Below are 14,775 nucleotides of genomic sequence, written 5' to 3'. Positions count from 1 at the left end.
TTCCACCAGAGGAGACCTGGATCTAAGACTGGGAGAGGCAGGGTGGGGTTGGGGGTAGGGACTTGAAAGCCCGTGGCTTACGGGCTCTAGGTCAGGTTAGGAAAGGCCTTTTGGAAGAGAGCTGACCAAGGAAAGCCAGAGTTGGAAGCATGAGTGTGGTGACGCACTCCTGTAATCTTAGTTATTTAGGTGGCCAGGAGGGGAGGATGGAGAGCTTGGAGCTAGCCTGGGCTATATACCAAGACTCTAGCTAAAAACAAAGCAGAATCATACTGAGAAGTTTATTTACTGCAAGCCGGGGAAAGCTTGGATGTAGGGAAATCGGAACCTGGTAGACGGGAGGGGGGAGTTAGGAGAACGCCTTAATTGAGGCTTGATTTACCCCAGTTTATATTTAAGACTCCCTGTGACAAATGTTCCCTTGCTCTTCATCTGCCGACCTTCCTGAAGTAAGGACTTTCCACAGGCAATGTTTTTGTTGTTGGTTTTGTTTTGGTTTTGCCCCAAGGTCTGAAGTAGTCTGTGTTAGAAATCTGGGGGGGAGGGGAGGAGTAGATCAGTGGGAGAGGGCTTGACAAGCATGTACTAGACCTGCGCGGAGGGGGGTCGGACTGACTCATGAAAAGGTTCAGGAGACCCCCACCTTCTTTGAGAATTTATAGGCAGTTAATGGTGGGAAAGAACAAAGGTTTCCTCTGTGGTGTAGAGACACTGGTAAATTGCAAATGCCCCTTTAAATAATTTCTCATGCTTATTCCTATGAAGCAATTCTAAGGAAACTCATTAGATCAACAACTACCCAAATTCTGAAGTATAAAGGAACACAGCCATTACAGTAACCACACCCTCTTAAGCTCTGCCAACTCCACCAAGATTAGTCACCAAAAATCTTAATTTACCTAATAAAATACTTTGTAATCTTAGCACAGGAGAGTCAGAGGCAGGGGGATCGAGACACAGTACAGCCTGGGGTACCTGCCTCGAAGCAGTCAGTGACGGAAAGCCTCATTTTTGTCTTCTGCCCTTGCCATTCTTCCCAGCCTCAGTTGCCTTCTGATGAATACTAGTGAGCGCCCTTTCCAGCCTTGCTGTTTCATCGTGATCGATCATCGGTGATTTTCCAAAAAGACAGAGGAGCATCTTGTTAGAGCTAATTCAAATGGAAGGGAGGATTTTTCAAGGATTATTCTTTAAAAGCAGGGTAACGGGGCTGGAAAGATGGCTCAGTGGCTAAGAGCACTGGCTGTTCTTTCAGAGAATCAGGGTTTGATTCCTAGCTTCCATATGGCAGCTTAGAGCCATCTGTAACACCAGTTTCAGGGGATCTGATGTCTTCTTCTGGCCTCAAGGGGCACTAGTGACATGTTGTGTACTGCACAGACATACATGCAGACAAAACACTCATACATGGTGTTTTGTTTTTTAAATATTTATTGTATATACAGCATTCTGCCTTCATTTACACCTGCAGGCCAGAAGAGGGCAGGAGACCTCATTGTAGATGGCTATGAACCACCATGTGATTGCTGGGAATTGAATTCCGGACCTCTGGAAGAGCAGACAATGCACTTAACCTCTGAGCCATCTATCTCTCCAGCACTTAAAAAATAAACAATATTTTAACCACATTAAAAAGCCAACTGTGGTGCAGATTTGTACCCCAAGAAAAATAGAAGGTGAGTCTGGGCTATAGTCTGGCAATCTAGTGAGACTCTGTCTCAAAACAAGAAAAAGAGAAAAGAGAACAGGGCCAGATGTTGCGGTACTCACATTTAATTCAAGGACTCAGGAGACAGAGACAAGTAGATATCTCTGCATTTGAGGTCAGCCTGGTCAATATTGCAAATTCCAGGACATCCAGAACTATATAGTGAAATCCTGGAAAGAGACAGAAACAGAGAGACAGGGCTCACACATATGTAGCTCACTGGTAGAGCATACTCACCCAGCATATGCAAGGCTCAACTTCAGTCTCTAGTTGTTATGTGACAAATGTTTCCTGGGGAGACAAAACACACATCTATTTACCCCAGTTAGGAACCCACAACAGACCAAAGTATAAATATCATCAAATTTCAGTTTAGTGAACCAATGAGTTTTATTGTAGGTACTTACAGGAGTATGGGTGAGGGGCTACTTACAGGAAGAGAAATGACTCAAAGACAACTACATCACCAAAGCCCACCCCAGTATGGATGATAGTTCATCAAAAGCTGGGAAACCTGGAACACACTGAGCAGCCTGCAGGCAGATCAATGGGTTGGTGAATGTTTTTTCCAGGTACCTCAGTACCTCAGTACCTCAGTTGGTCTAAACCTCTTCAGGTAGCCCTTTGTCTCAGAATCTTTTTTTTTTTTTTTTTTTTTTTTTTTGGTTTTCGAGACAAGGTTTCTCTGTATAGCCAGGGCTGTCCTAGAACTCACTCTGTAGACCAGGCTGGCCTCGAACTCAGAAATCCGCCTGCCTGTGCCTCCCAAGTGCTGGGATTAAAGGCCTGCGCCACCACCGCCCGGCTTGTCTCAGAATTTTCTGTTCACCTCACCCTTTTCTCTGTCCTCTGAAAGTTAACACTCAGCTTTTATAGTTTACTCTGGCGGGGGGGGGGGGGGGGGGGGCCTAGTGAATCTAGTCAGTTTTAGGGACTTCCTGAAGCTATTTGAGTTGTTTACATTCTTTCCCAAAAAGTTTCCTTGCTAAATGAAATGTTTCAATCTCAAAAGAAACTGTTACAAAACACCCCTCAAAAAGAAAAAAGTGTGGTGTCAGACTATTTGAAACCTGTTTCTAGTTAGGGTGTGGCTCAGCCCTTAGCATATACCTTTAATCCCTCTGGCTGGAATACAGACACACCCTTAGTATGCACCTGCCTACAACCACTAAAAATATGTATGCAGGAAGATGATGGAATAAGAGAGGAATTTAATGAAAAAACAAAACAAAACAAAACAAAACACCCAATACATTACTTGTGGAGAGTAATACAGGACTTTAATCCCAGCACTTGGGCGCCAGAGGTGGGCAAATCTCAGAGTTGGAGGCCAGGCTGGTCAGAGTAAGTTCCAGTGTGACCAGGGCTCCACAGAGAAACATTGTCTCAAAGAAACAAAGCAAGCAGGCAAACAGACTGGCACGCACATTTTGTGGGGGTGGCTTGAGAGATGGTTTTGCAGTTAAGAGAGCTTGTTTTATAATCATGAGGATGAGAGTTCAGATCCCATGTGCTCTTCTGGAATTCAGGTCCAACTTGGAATGAATGTTTTCTTTGATCATTAACTTGTCCCAAGCCTGTTTTTATTACTAGTACAATTAAATGCTTGTAACCCATGAGAGTTCACTGTGCTCCGTCCCAAACCTAGGCAGCCCTTGCCACTCTGTGAGGAAGGGGCATACTCTATTCTTGATCCTGACTTTAAACTAGCTTTAAACTTTCTAACAATACCCTAACTTTCCAAAGTTATTTAAATCAAACTAACTTCCCAGAACTACTTAAATCAAATCAGGAATTCCATAAAATCATTCATCTAAACAGCATTATCTCTTAAAAGTTCATCATCTTGTTGATCTGCAGGAAACTTGCCCAAATAGAGTGAGGAACTTGGACTTTATCCTGGGAGCTGAGGGGAGCCACTGGTTTTATTTTGTGTTTATTTGGCAAGGGCTGCATCTACTCTATGCGATGAGAGCTAGATTCCCTGATATACTTGATAGTCTTCCCCAGTGGCTAGTTAGGATATACTTCAATGACAATGGATCCTAAAATCCTAGCACTTGAAAGGGCTAGGCAGGAGGATTGCTTCAAGTTCCAGATCATTTGGTTTGGTCTATGTGGTGGTTTGAATGTGTTGGTGCAGGGAGTGGCATTGTTAGGAGGTGTGGCTTTGCTGGAGTAGGCATGGCTTTGTTGGAGGAAGTGTGTCATGGTGGAGGTGGGCTTTGAGACCCTCCTCCTAACCACATGGAAGCCAGTTTTGTTTGCCTTTGGAACAGGATGTAGAGTTATCAGCTCCTCCAGCACCATGGCTGCCTGGCTGCTGCCATGCTTCCCACCATGATGATAATAGACTGAACCTCTCAGTGAGGGTCTCCCCATGCCTAATCACAGCATGCTAGATATATAAAGAATATAACAATGACAAACACAGAAGGCACATCAGTAGCAAGAAGCAGTTGTACAGTAGAGCCCCTGGGGGTGTGCCTCTCCTGGGTACACCCATCCCAGCTGAACAAGATGGCGGGCTGTCTCCAGGAAGCTCGCCTGTCCACTGTGGCTGCAGCATGGCGTCTGCTGCTTCCTTCTCTCCTATCTAGCGTTGGGGGAGAAATAGGGGAAGGGATAAAAAGACAAAAGGGGGGACAATGGGATGAAAGGGAAAAAAGGAGGGTAAATTATTATATCTATTTTTAGACTAGAAAGCAACAAGTCTCGAATATTTTACATTGGTATGGATTTTTGTATGTTGATTGAAATGGAAGATTATTTTGTTACAGCATACTGTATGTATGCTTCAACTCTTGTTTAAGATATTGTATTTAATGTAGTTCATTTAAAAATATAATATAAAGTTCTAGTCCAATAAAAGCTACTATTGTAAACTGTTTAGGATAATGAGGAAATACAAGTTAGTAGTCAGTCAAGCAGATTATCAAACTCGTAGTCATGTTAGGTATTAGTTTAGTTAATTACAGAAAAAAACTCTATTAAGCCTTCTGTAGATGTTTTCTTTTCTTTTTTTTTTTTTTCTTTTTTCTTTTTTTTTGGTTTTTGGAGACAGGGTTTCTCTGTGTAGCCTTGGCTGTCCTGGAACTCACTCGGTAGACCAGGCTGGCCTCGAACTCAGAAATCTGCCTGCCTCTGCCTCCCAAGTGCTGGGACTAAAGGCGTGCGCCACCACTGCCCGGTTGTAGATGTTTTCAAAGTTAAGCAGACAGTAAGTAGCTAGTAACAGGCAATGTTTGCCTATTTAGATATACTTTAGATAGATAGGCGATCCTCAAATGCATCAGAGATCTGCAGAATATGGCATTTAAGATGTAATTAAAGGGTCTAGAGAGATGGCTCAGCAGTTAAGAGCACTGACTGCTCTTCCAGAGATCCTGAGTTCAAATCCCAGCAACCACATGGTGGCTCACAACCATCTGTAATGGGATCTGATGCCCTCTTCTGGTGTATCTGAAGACAGCTATAGTGTACTCACATATATAAAATAAATCTTTAAAAAAATTGTAATAAAAGGCTTTTCTGACAGAGAGACACATCTGCTCCCGGCAGCACCCCATTCTACTCCAAAGATGATGAGTACCAAAGAGTGTCTACCTGGCGTGTGCTTCAAATGTCCCAGTGATAGCCATTGGCAAAACACTGTCCCTTACCTCGACTGCTGACAGCATGCTGTCCAAACTATGGACCAGCAGGACACTGGGAAGTCGATTGCCCAACTTTGCAGAGACAAGGCAGGACAGTCCTTCAAAATTTCTGTTTCATAAAGTAAAAGTCTGTCAGACCATCTGGGCCTGGTGGCCAATGACAGATGCTCCAATGACCCAGAGGAACCTTCGGCGACGATCCCGGTAGCCAAAAGTCTCAGTCATTTGTATAGATTTAGAAGCTGCTTGCTCTGCACTTCTGTTTACTCCAATAGAATGTATCCTTCTCTGGTCTCTGATAGGGTTGGAGACACAGTAGTTACAGTTTTACCCTTTTCCTTGTGATCAGATATAGAAAAGAGGGGCAAATTTATAAAGACATAAAAGCTTAAGTTGTTTGAGAGCTAAGAAAAAGGTCTAAGAAGGTGCTTTAAGGTTGACACATACAAGTTACAAAGGTTACAAGATAGGAAAACTTAAATGGTGATAGGGAGTGATTTAGGTACAGAACTTTGGACTCCCCAAGATAGGAGAGATACTGGAGCACTTTCTCCAAGGTTGCCAGATACACATGGACTGGACCTGGTGGATATAATTCTTACTGATAGTTCTCAGAATTGTCCCTATTGTATACAGTTTACTGATATTAGAGACAAGTTCTTTCTTGGATGAAAGGGGGAAGATGTTGAGGTAACTAGTTTTACATTATGTGAAGGCATGTCTCTGTATTTTCTATTGTTAATTCTGTACCCGCAGAGAGCTCACTGCTGGCAGAATATTGATATTGTCATTCCATGGCCCATCACCTGTCATATTTGTAAACACTTGTCCTTCCACACCTGCTCAGATGCTTGCAGTTCAGACAGCCCTCTAAGATGAGCTAGCTGGGAGACTGTCCAAGCAAAAGGCCTAAGCTTTAAACTATATAGAAGCTTTGTCTCATTATTTATACTGCTGGCTCGTCAGCAAAGGTCCTGCTATACTGGTCTATGTAGTGAGTTCCAGGTCACCCAGAGCTACATAGTTAGACACAAAACAACCCAGAAGTGTGCACCACCACCTTTAGCATATAATCTGAACATGAGAAGTGACAAATGGGGGCTGGAGAGATGGCTCAGTGGTTAAGAGCACTGACTCTTCTTCCAGTGGTCCTGAGTTCAATTCCCAGCAACCACATCAAGAAGATCACAGCTGTCTGTAAGTCTAGCTTCAGGTGATCCAGCAACCTTTTCTGGTCTCTGAATGTACTGTGTGCATGTGATGCACAGGTATATATGAAGCCAAAACACCTATACACATTAAAAACTAGTAACAAAAAGAAGAGGGAAAGCACACATACACACACTTTTTTTTGTTATTGTTTAATACCAAAAAGTCTGTGGTTGGTAGAAATCAAAGAGGGTCTTCTCTTTGAAGAGAGGATTCTCTTCTTCAAAGAGAATGATTCACTGACACGTACATTGAGATATGTTCCAATGAGACTCTGATCTTATGCTGTTCCCAGTCTAGAGAACATAGGCATTGGGTGTGGTGCTGCCTCTCTGTAATCCTGGTATACATGAGGTGGAGGCAGGAAGACCAGCTTGCTGTATGGATCAGCTTCTACTTATCAGCTCCTAGCATCACCACTAAAATGTAACCAGAGTGCCTTTGGGAAGTCCCAGAGCACAGTGGTGAGGACTCACATTGGCCTGGTCAAGTCCTCATGACCGTGAAGAGTGCGATTAAAGCCCTAGGCAGGTAACTGGGCACGGTGACCAGTGCCTGCAATACCAGCACCTGGGGGCTGGAAGCTGGAGGAGCAGAGGTTCAGTGTCAGGGCTGGAGGGATGGCTCTGTGGTTAAGAGCACTTCTTGCTCTTGCAGAGGACCAGGGTTTGGTTCCCAGCAGGTGGTGATTCGTAAGCACATGTAACTTCAGTTCCACGGAATCCAGTGCCTTCCAGTGACTCCTCAGGCACCAATACACATGTAGTGCCTGTGTATATCTGTAAGCAAACATTCACACTCATGAAGGTAAATCTAAAAAATGTTTAGGTTTGGGCTGGAGAGATGGTTCAGCAGATAAGAGCACTGATTGCTCTTCCAGAGGTCCTGAGTTCAATTCCCAGCAACCACATGGTGGCTCACAACCATCTGTAATTGGATCTGATGCCCTCTTCTGGTGTTTCAAGGACAGTGTGCTTATATACATTAAATAAGTAAATAAATAAGTAAGTAAATAAATAAATAAATAAGGGAAGAAAGAAAGAAAGAAAAGTTTAGGTTCAAGGTTATCCTCAGCTGTATAGTAAATGTCTATAGTAAATTTGAATCAAATCTCATTACATTATGACCCTTAAAAAAAAAAAGGCCTACATATAGCCAAGTCTTCCAGTCTCCAGAAAAATGAATCAAAGACACTCCCCAGTTGTAGCCCCTGGATAAGTGCTGGATCCACTGTGTTGCTGACTTCGTGGTCACACTCAATAGTGAATCCTACTTCCTAAAAGAAAACAAAAGTGAACCCAATTCCCTTGCTCTTGAAAAGAGGCAAAACTTAGTGAGACATCCATAGATGTGATGACGTGAGACTTCACGTGTGTTTATATGTATGGGGCAAACCCGTAGTGTACACATGTGGAGGACAGACATCATCCTTAGATATCTTTGCGAGGATGCCAGCCTCTTCTTCTTTGAAACCAGATTTCTTATTCATCTAGTGCTCAGCATATAAGCTAGCCTCGTGGCCCAGGAATCTTCCTATTTCTGCCTCCCCAATTACAAACCTAACCCACCATGCTGTGCATTTGTGTATGGGTTCTGGGAATTGAACTCTAGTCTTCCTGAATGCAAGGCAGGTACTTGACTTGAGTTATCATCCCAGCCCATGGTGTGTAATTTAAAGCTTATGTGTGCTTTGCTTTTGTTTTTCTTTGGTGTTTGTTCTTGGTGGTGGTGTGTGTGTGTGGTGGGTGTGTGTGTATGTGTGTGGTGTGAGTGTATATATGTGTGTGTGTATGTGTGTGTGTTATTTACTTGACACAGGGTTTCACTATGTAGTGCTGGCAGGCCTGGAATTTATTATATAGACCAAACTAGCCTCAGACTATGCCTTCTGAGTGACTCAGCACTGCCTTGTGTCTTATTTGGGGACAGGGTCTCACTAAGTTCCAGGCTGTAACCCAGACTTCCCTTCTGTCTTCCTGCCTTGCTCTCCAAGGGTTACAGACCTGGTCTTCCAGAGAGCACGTTTTGTTGGTTATAGTGGGATTTTCTCAGACTTGCCAGCAGTATAAATAATGACATGAAGGCTTCTAATACAGTTGAAAGCTTAGGCCTTTTGCTTGGGTAGCCTCCTGGCTACCCTAAACTTAACCAGACTAACTAACCTACAACCCACCATGTGGCTAGCTCTAGACCTTTCTCTATTATTCTGTGATCCATGTCTGCTTTCTCAGTGTCTGCTCTCTGAATCTCCCATGTCTGCATTCTTCCTCCACCACGATCTCAATGCCTGAGTTCTGCTGCCCACTTCCTGCCCAGCTATTGGCTGTTAGATCTTTATTACAACCAATTAGAACCTCGGATACAATTCTAGATTGCCTTTAGGCAAGTGAGGAAGGACGAATATTTACAAAATATAAGGCCAGTAATACCAATATTTACAAAATATAAGGCCAGTCATATCACTATCCTGCTGGCATTTAGTTAGCCCTCTGCTGGTACAGAATTAACTATTGAAAATACAGAGACACACCTTCACACAGTGTGAAGAAGAGATTACCCCAACAGTTTGTTTTGTTTTGAGATAGGGTCTCCTGTATCACAGACTGGCTTCAGACTCTATGTAGCCAAGGATAACCTTGAACATTCTGATACTCCTGCCTTCACTTCACAAGTGCTGGATTATGTGCACTGCCATGCCAAGATTTGAGGATGCTAGCATTCAACTCGAGGCTTCATACATTCTAGGCAAGCTCTTTACCTTCTGAGTTATATCCCAACCCTGGAGACTAAGTTATAAAAAAACAGAATGACTTCTAATCTCAGTCTCTTTCTTTCTTTGGGTACATGTGAATCAGCTGTCATAGTCTCAGGACACCCAACTTCAAGAGATGACCAGGGGAATGGGTTGTCTTGGAAATAGCTCCATGAGTCTGCCATCTTAGAGGTGAGTCCTCCAGTTCCAGTCCTGCATCCAGACAAGTGCAGCCTTGGCTGATAGTGTGATAGCAACACAGCAGAGCTACTCTTGGACTGTGACACACAGAAAGCAAGACAGTGTTTAAGTAAATGAAATGGTTAGAGCCAGCTCAGCAGGTGAAGACATTGGACACCAAGTGTGACCACCTGACTTCAATCTCCAGGACCCACATGGAAGAAGCAGAAACCAGACTCCCATACGTTCTCCCCAGACCTCAACACTTGCCCTGTGGAATGTTCATGCCCACATCACCCTCCACACACACATGCACACACACACACATGCATACACACACATACATACACATGCACACACACATGCACACACATGCGTGCGCACACACATGCATGCACATGCGCAATAAATAAAATTTACCATCAAGACTAGGTGTAGTTCAGGGCTGGAGAGATGGCTCAGCAGTTAAGATCACTGACTGCTCTCCCAGAGGTCCTGAGTTTAATTCCCAGCAACCACATGGTGGCTCACAACCATCTGTAATGGGATCCAATGCCCTCTTATGGGGTGTCTGAAGACAGCTACAGTGTACTCATAGAAAGAAAATAATCTTTTTTGTTTGTTTGTTTTTTAAAGACTAGGTGTAGTTTAATCCTAGCATTTAGGAGGTAGAGGGAGGGGCATTTTTGTGAGCATGAGGCCAGCCTGGTATTGAGTTCCAGGACAGCCAGGGCAAACAAGCAAATTGATATAAGACAAACAGAATAGACATTTACTAAATCCCACTAGAAGTTCCCCTACTGTGCATAGCATAATTTAAAATATAGGGGAAAGTATATGGGCTGGCAAGATGGCTCAGTGGATAAAGGCATTTACTACTGACTATGAGAGCTGATGTCAATCTCCAGGACTTACATGGTGGGGGAAGAACCTCTGACCTCCACTTGTGTGTCGTAACATCAGAGGCTCCAGCTTTATAGCAACAGACAGTCCTCTTAGTGGTTGCTCTATCTGGCTATCCACCTTTTCCAAAATGATTTTTTTTATTAAAAAGATTTATTTATTTATTTTATGTATGTGAGTACACTGTTGCTTCCTTCAGACTCACTAGAAGAGGGATTGCATCCCATTACAGATGGTTGTGAGCCACCATGTGGTTGCTGGGAATTGAACTCAGGACCTCTGTAAGTACAGTCAATGCTCTTAACCACTGAGCCGTCTCTCCAGCCCCCCAAAATGATTTTAAAGGTTCATTTTATGTGTGTGTTCTGCTCATACATGTACCTGTGCACCACTGCATGCCTGGTGCCTGAAGAGGTCGGAAGAGGCTGTGAGAGCCTTGGAGAAGGAGTTACAGACAACTCTAAGCCGCCCTGTGGGTGCTGGCAATCGAACCTGCACTCTCTGCAAGAGCAACAAGTGCTCCTAACTGCTGAGCCGTCTTTCCAGCTCCCATCTTTCTCAGATCTTTACATTTGTTTTCCTCTCTTAGATGTTTACAGCAGTTTGTTTATTAAAACTTATGATACATTATGCTAAGGATGCAGAAAAGGAAAATAGATATATTTGTTCTCAAAATATATGAACTAGAAGGCTGGAGAGATGGCTTGGAGGTTAAGAGCACTGGCTGCTCTTCCAAAGGTCCTGAGTTCAATTCCCAGCAAACACATAGTAGCTTATAACCACCTATAGTGAGATTTGATGCCCTCTTCTGGCTTATAGGTGTATGTGCAGGTAGGACATTGTGTTTCTATAATAAATAAATAATTCTTTAAACAAAAAATATATATAAACTAGTAAATATGGTTGAAAAATATATTACTTTTTGTTTGGTCTATTTCTTGAGACATCTCAATATGTAGCCTGTCTTAGCTAGGGTTTTCATTGCTGTGACAAGATCCTATAACCAAGGTAACTCTTACAAAAGATAACTTTTAACTGGGGCTGGCTTACAGGTTCTGAAGTTCAGTCTATTATCATCATAGTGGGAAGCATGGCAGCAGCCAGGCAGCCATGGTGCTGGAGGAGCTGATAACTCTACATCCTGTTCCAAAGGCAAACAAAACTGGCTTCCATGTGGTTAGGAGGAGGGTCTCAAAGCCCACCTCCACCATGACACACTTCCTCCAACAAAGCCATGCCTACTCCAGCAAAGCCACACCTCCTAACAGTGCCACTCCCTGCACCAACACATCAAACCACCGCATAGACCAAACCAAATGATCTGGAACTTGAAGCAATTCTCCTGCCTAGCCCTTTCAAATGCTAGGATTTTAGGATCCATTGTCATTGAAGTATATCCTAACTAGCCACTGGGGAAGACTATCAAGTATATCAGGGAATCTAGCTCTCATCGAATAGAGTAGATGCAGCCCTTGCCAAATAAACACAAAATAAAACCAGTGGCTCCCCACAGCTCCCAGGATAAAGTCCAAGTTCCTCACTGGGATCTAGCTCTGTTTTCCCTCCCATTGCACACACCCCCACAGGACACCTACTGTTCCAGCCTGGAGAACCACCTGCCTGCCTTGAGCCGGCATCCAGCTCTTCCTTCAGGCCTGTGGTACAGGTGCCTCCTCAGTCTGGAATCTACCCCAAATATATGCTATTGTGTTTACACAAATACTGTAAAATTGCCTCCTTGGGTTTAGGGTGTGGTTCAGTGGTGGAGTGCTTGTCAGCACTCTTCGGGCCCTGGGTTCCATCTCTCGCAAGAAGAACAGAAACAAATAGCAACAAGAACAAATGTAACTTTTTACTTTTCAGTAAAAGCCTCATTAGGCTGGTCAGAGTTTATAATGGTACCTGTTTTATTGTACTGGATTGCCTGTGTACTTAACCCCAACACTGTAAACCCCTTGAAGGCAGAGACTGTACCAGACTGTTCCTGGGGACTTAGCTTTCACAGCCTGGCCCAGAGTAAGAGTTCAACAAAAGGCTGTGTCTAGCATTTCTACCTGTTTCCTCTCAGATAAAACCACACCCTTTCCCACCGATGGCATCCTAACACAGGTCCCTTTCCCTCCTCCAATGACTAATCTCTTTGTTGTTGTTTTGAGACAGGGGCTTGCTGTGCAGCCCAGTCTAAGCAAGGTAAGAGAGATGGGGAAGTTATGGAGCTACAGGGCGCATAAGGAGTTCCCCTCCCCAGAATCTGGCTGGTCTCTCTCACCATCAGAGAAATATCCTTACTCCCGTTTAACAGGGATCTGCACTTAGCTCCTTATTTATGCCCCACAGGCACTTTACCCACTGAGCCATCTTTCCAGACCAAAATGATATTTTTTGAATTTTTTTATGTGTATGAATGGTTTACCTGCACATATGTTTATATGTGTACCTCCTATGTGCCTGGTACTGAGGAAGGCAAGAGGCAGACATGGAACACATGGGACTGGAGTTGAAGTTGTGAGCTGGCACGTGGCTGCTGGGAATCGAGGCTGCATTCTCTGAACATTGGTTCTCAGCCTTCCTAGCGCTGTGGCCTTTCAATCCAGCTCCTCATGTTGTGGTGACCCTCCACCATAAAACTATTTTGTTGCTACTTTTTAACTAATTTTGCTACTGTTATGAATTATAATGTAAATGTCTTCTATGCAGGGTATCTGATATGTGGGGCTGTGACCCACAGGTTGAGAACTGCTGCTGTAGAATAACCAGTCTCCATTAAAAAAAAAAAAAGATTTATTTATTTTATATATGTGACTATACTGTCACTGTCTTCAGACACACCAGAAGAGGGCATTGGATCCCATTACAGATGGTTGTGAGCCACCATGTGGTTGCTGGGAATTGAACTCAGGACCTTTGAAAGGTCAATACTCTTAGCTTCTGAGTCATCTCTCCAGCCACTCCCTTCAAATAGCTTTCAATAAAAAAAAAAAAAAAAAAATCCAACTCTGCTTCATACTAGCTAGCCCTTAAATTCTTTTGTAAATTAATTTTTTAATTAAAATATAATTATATAATTTCTATTTCTTCTTCCACCTCTCCTGTGCCCTCTCTCTAATTAGTATTGTTATACACACACATATATATGTATATATATTCAAATAAATATATAACTACCACCTTCTGGGTCTGCTTAGTGTGGCTTGTACTTGTGTTTTCTTGGACGGACCACTCGATGTTAGATAACCTTTTAGGAGACTTATTCTGAGGAAGACTAATTCTCTCTCAGTTCTTCATCTAGGGCTGGGACATGTAAGATATTTCTCATCCACCATTGGCACATCAGCTGAGGTTGTCATTGTTCAGTTCTGGTTTAACTGAAGCAGCCATATCGTTGAGATGTCATAAGATAGCCTGCAATTACTTCCTCAGTTGAAGCCATGAATCCCAGGTTGACCTGTGGTCCCTGGATTTCTAAGGGATTAAAGGAATTGCTTAGACTGGTAAAGGTGGCAGAATGGCCCTGTAAGTGTTTCTGCATGGACGGAAGGGTGTCCTAGGACTTGGAGGCCCAGGAACCACACAGCTCTGAGCCAAAGCTACCTCTGCAGAGGGCGCTACAGCTCCCAGGGGAGGGGATCCCCTGGTGAGCTGAGGTGCTCAGAAGCTTCAGCCCCACTCCTTCCCATCTGCTCTTCATTGCTTCTTGGCTGCTTCTGATGTGAGAATCACACCAGGCTGCAGATCTCACAAAAGAAATTTATTGGAGGGTCCACGAAGTGGAGGGAACGAATCCAGGAATGACAGACTGGCATCTGCTCCTGGGATTGGACAGCAGAGAACTGGACAAAGGACAGCGCATATGTAGGATTTCTTAGAGGGTGGAGCTCTTCAGGGCAGAGATTTCCAGACTGAGGATTGGTGGGATTTCAAGTCTTGATCTCGGGGAGCTGGGGAATTGGTGGATTTCTCTGTTTAGGAATTGGTAGGTTTTCCTGCTTAGGGATTGGTGGGTTTTGTGGGAATTTCAGGGATTGGTGGGTTTTGTAGGACTTTCAGGGATTGGTGGGTTTTCCTGCTCAGGTATTGGTAGTTTTTTTCACCCCCTTTTTCTGCATTGCGCCCATGGGTTAGGATGGGAAGACCTCCTCAGCCTCAGGTGGCTTCGGATAGGGTGCTAAATTGCTTAATGGCTGGAAAGGAGGGGTTGCCACCTCGGACAGCGCCTGCACTGGTATTTCCCCGAAGATTGTAGGCTGTGGCGGGAAAGGAGATGCACCACTACGGACAGTTCCTGAGAGGCTGCAGGCTCTGGAGGTGTCCTCTTTTTGACAGGAGTCGCCATTTTTATCCACCGGCTGGGGTCACAAAGGCTGGGT

The sequence above is a fragment of the Arvicanthis niloticus genome, chromosome 9, assembly GCF_011762505.2.
Source record: "Arvicanthis niloticus isolate mArvNil1 chromosome 9, mArvNil1.pat.X, whole genome shotgun sequence".
Taxonomy (NCBI): Eukaryota; Metazoa; Chordata; class Mammalia; order Rodentia; family Muridae; genus Arvicanthis; species Arvicanthis niloticus.
The sequence above is the reverse complement of the archived record's forward strand: the minus strand, read 5'-3'. Positions refer to the sequence as shown.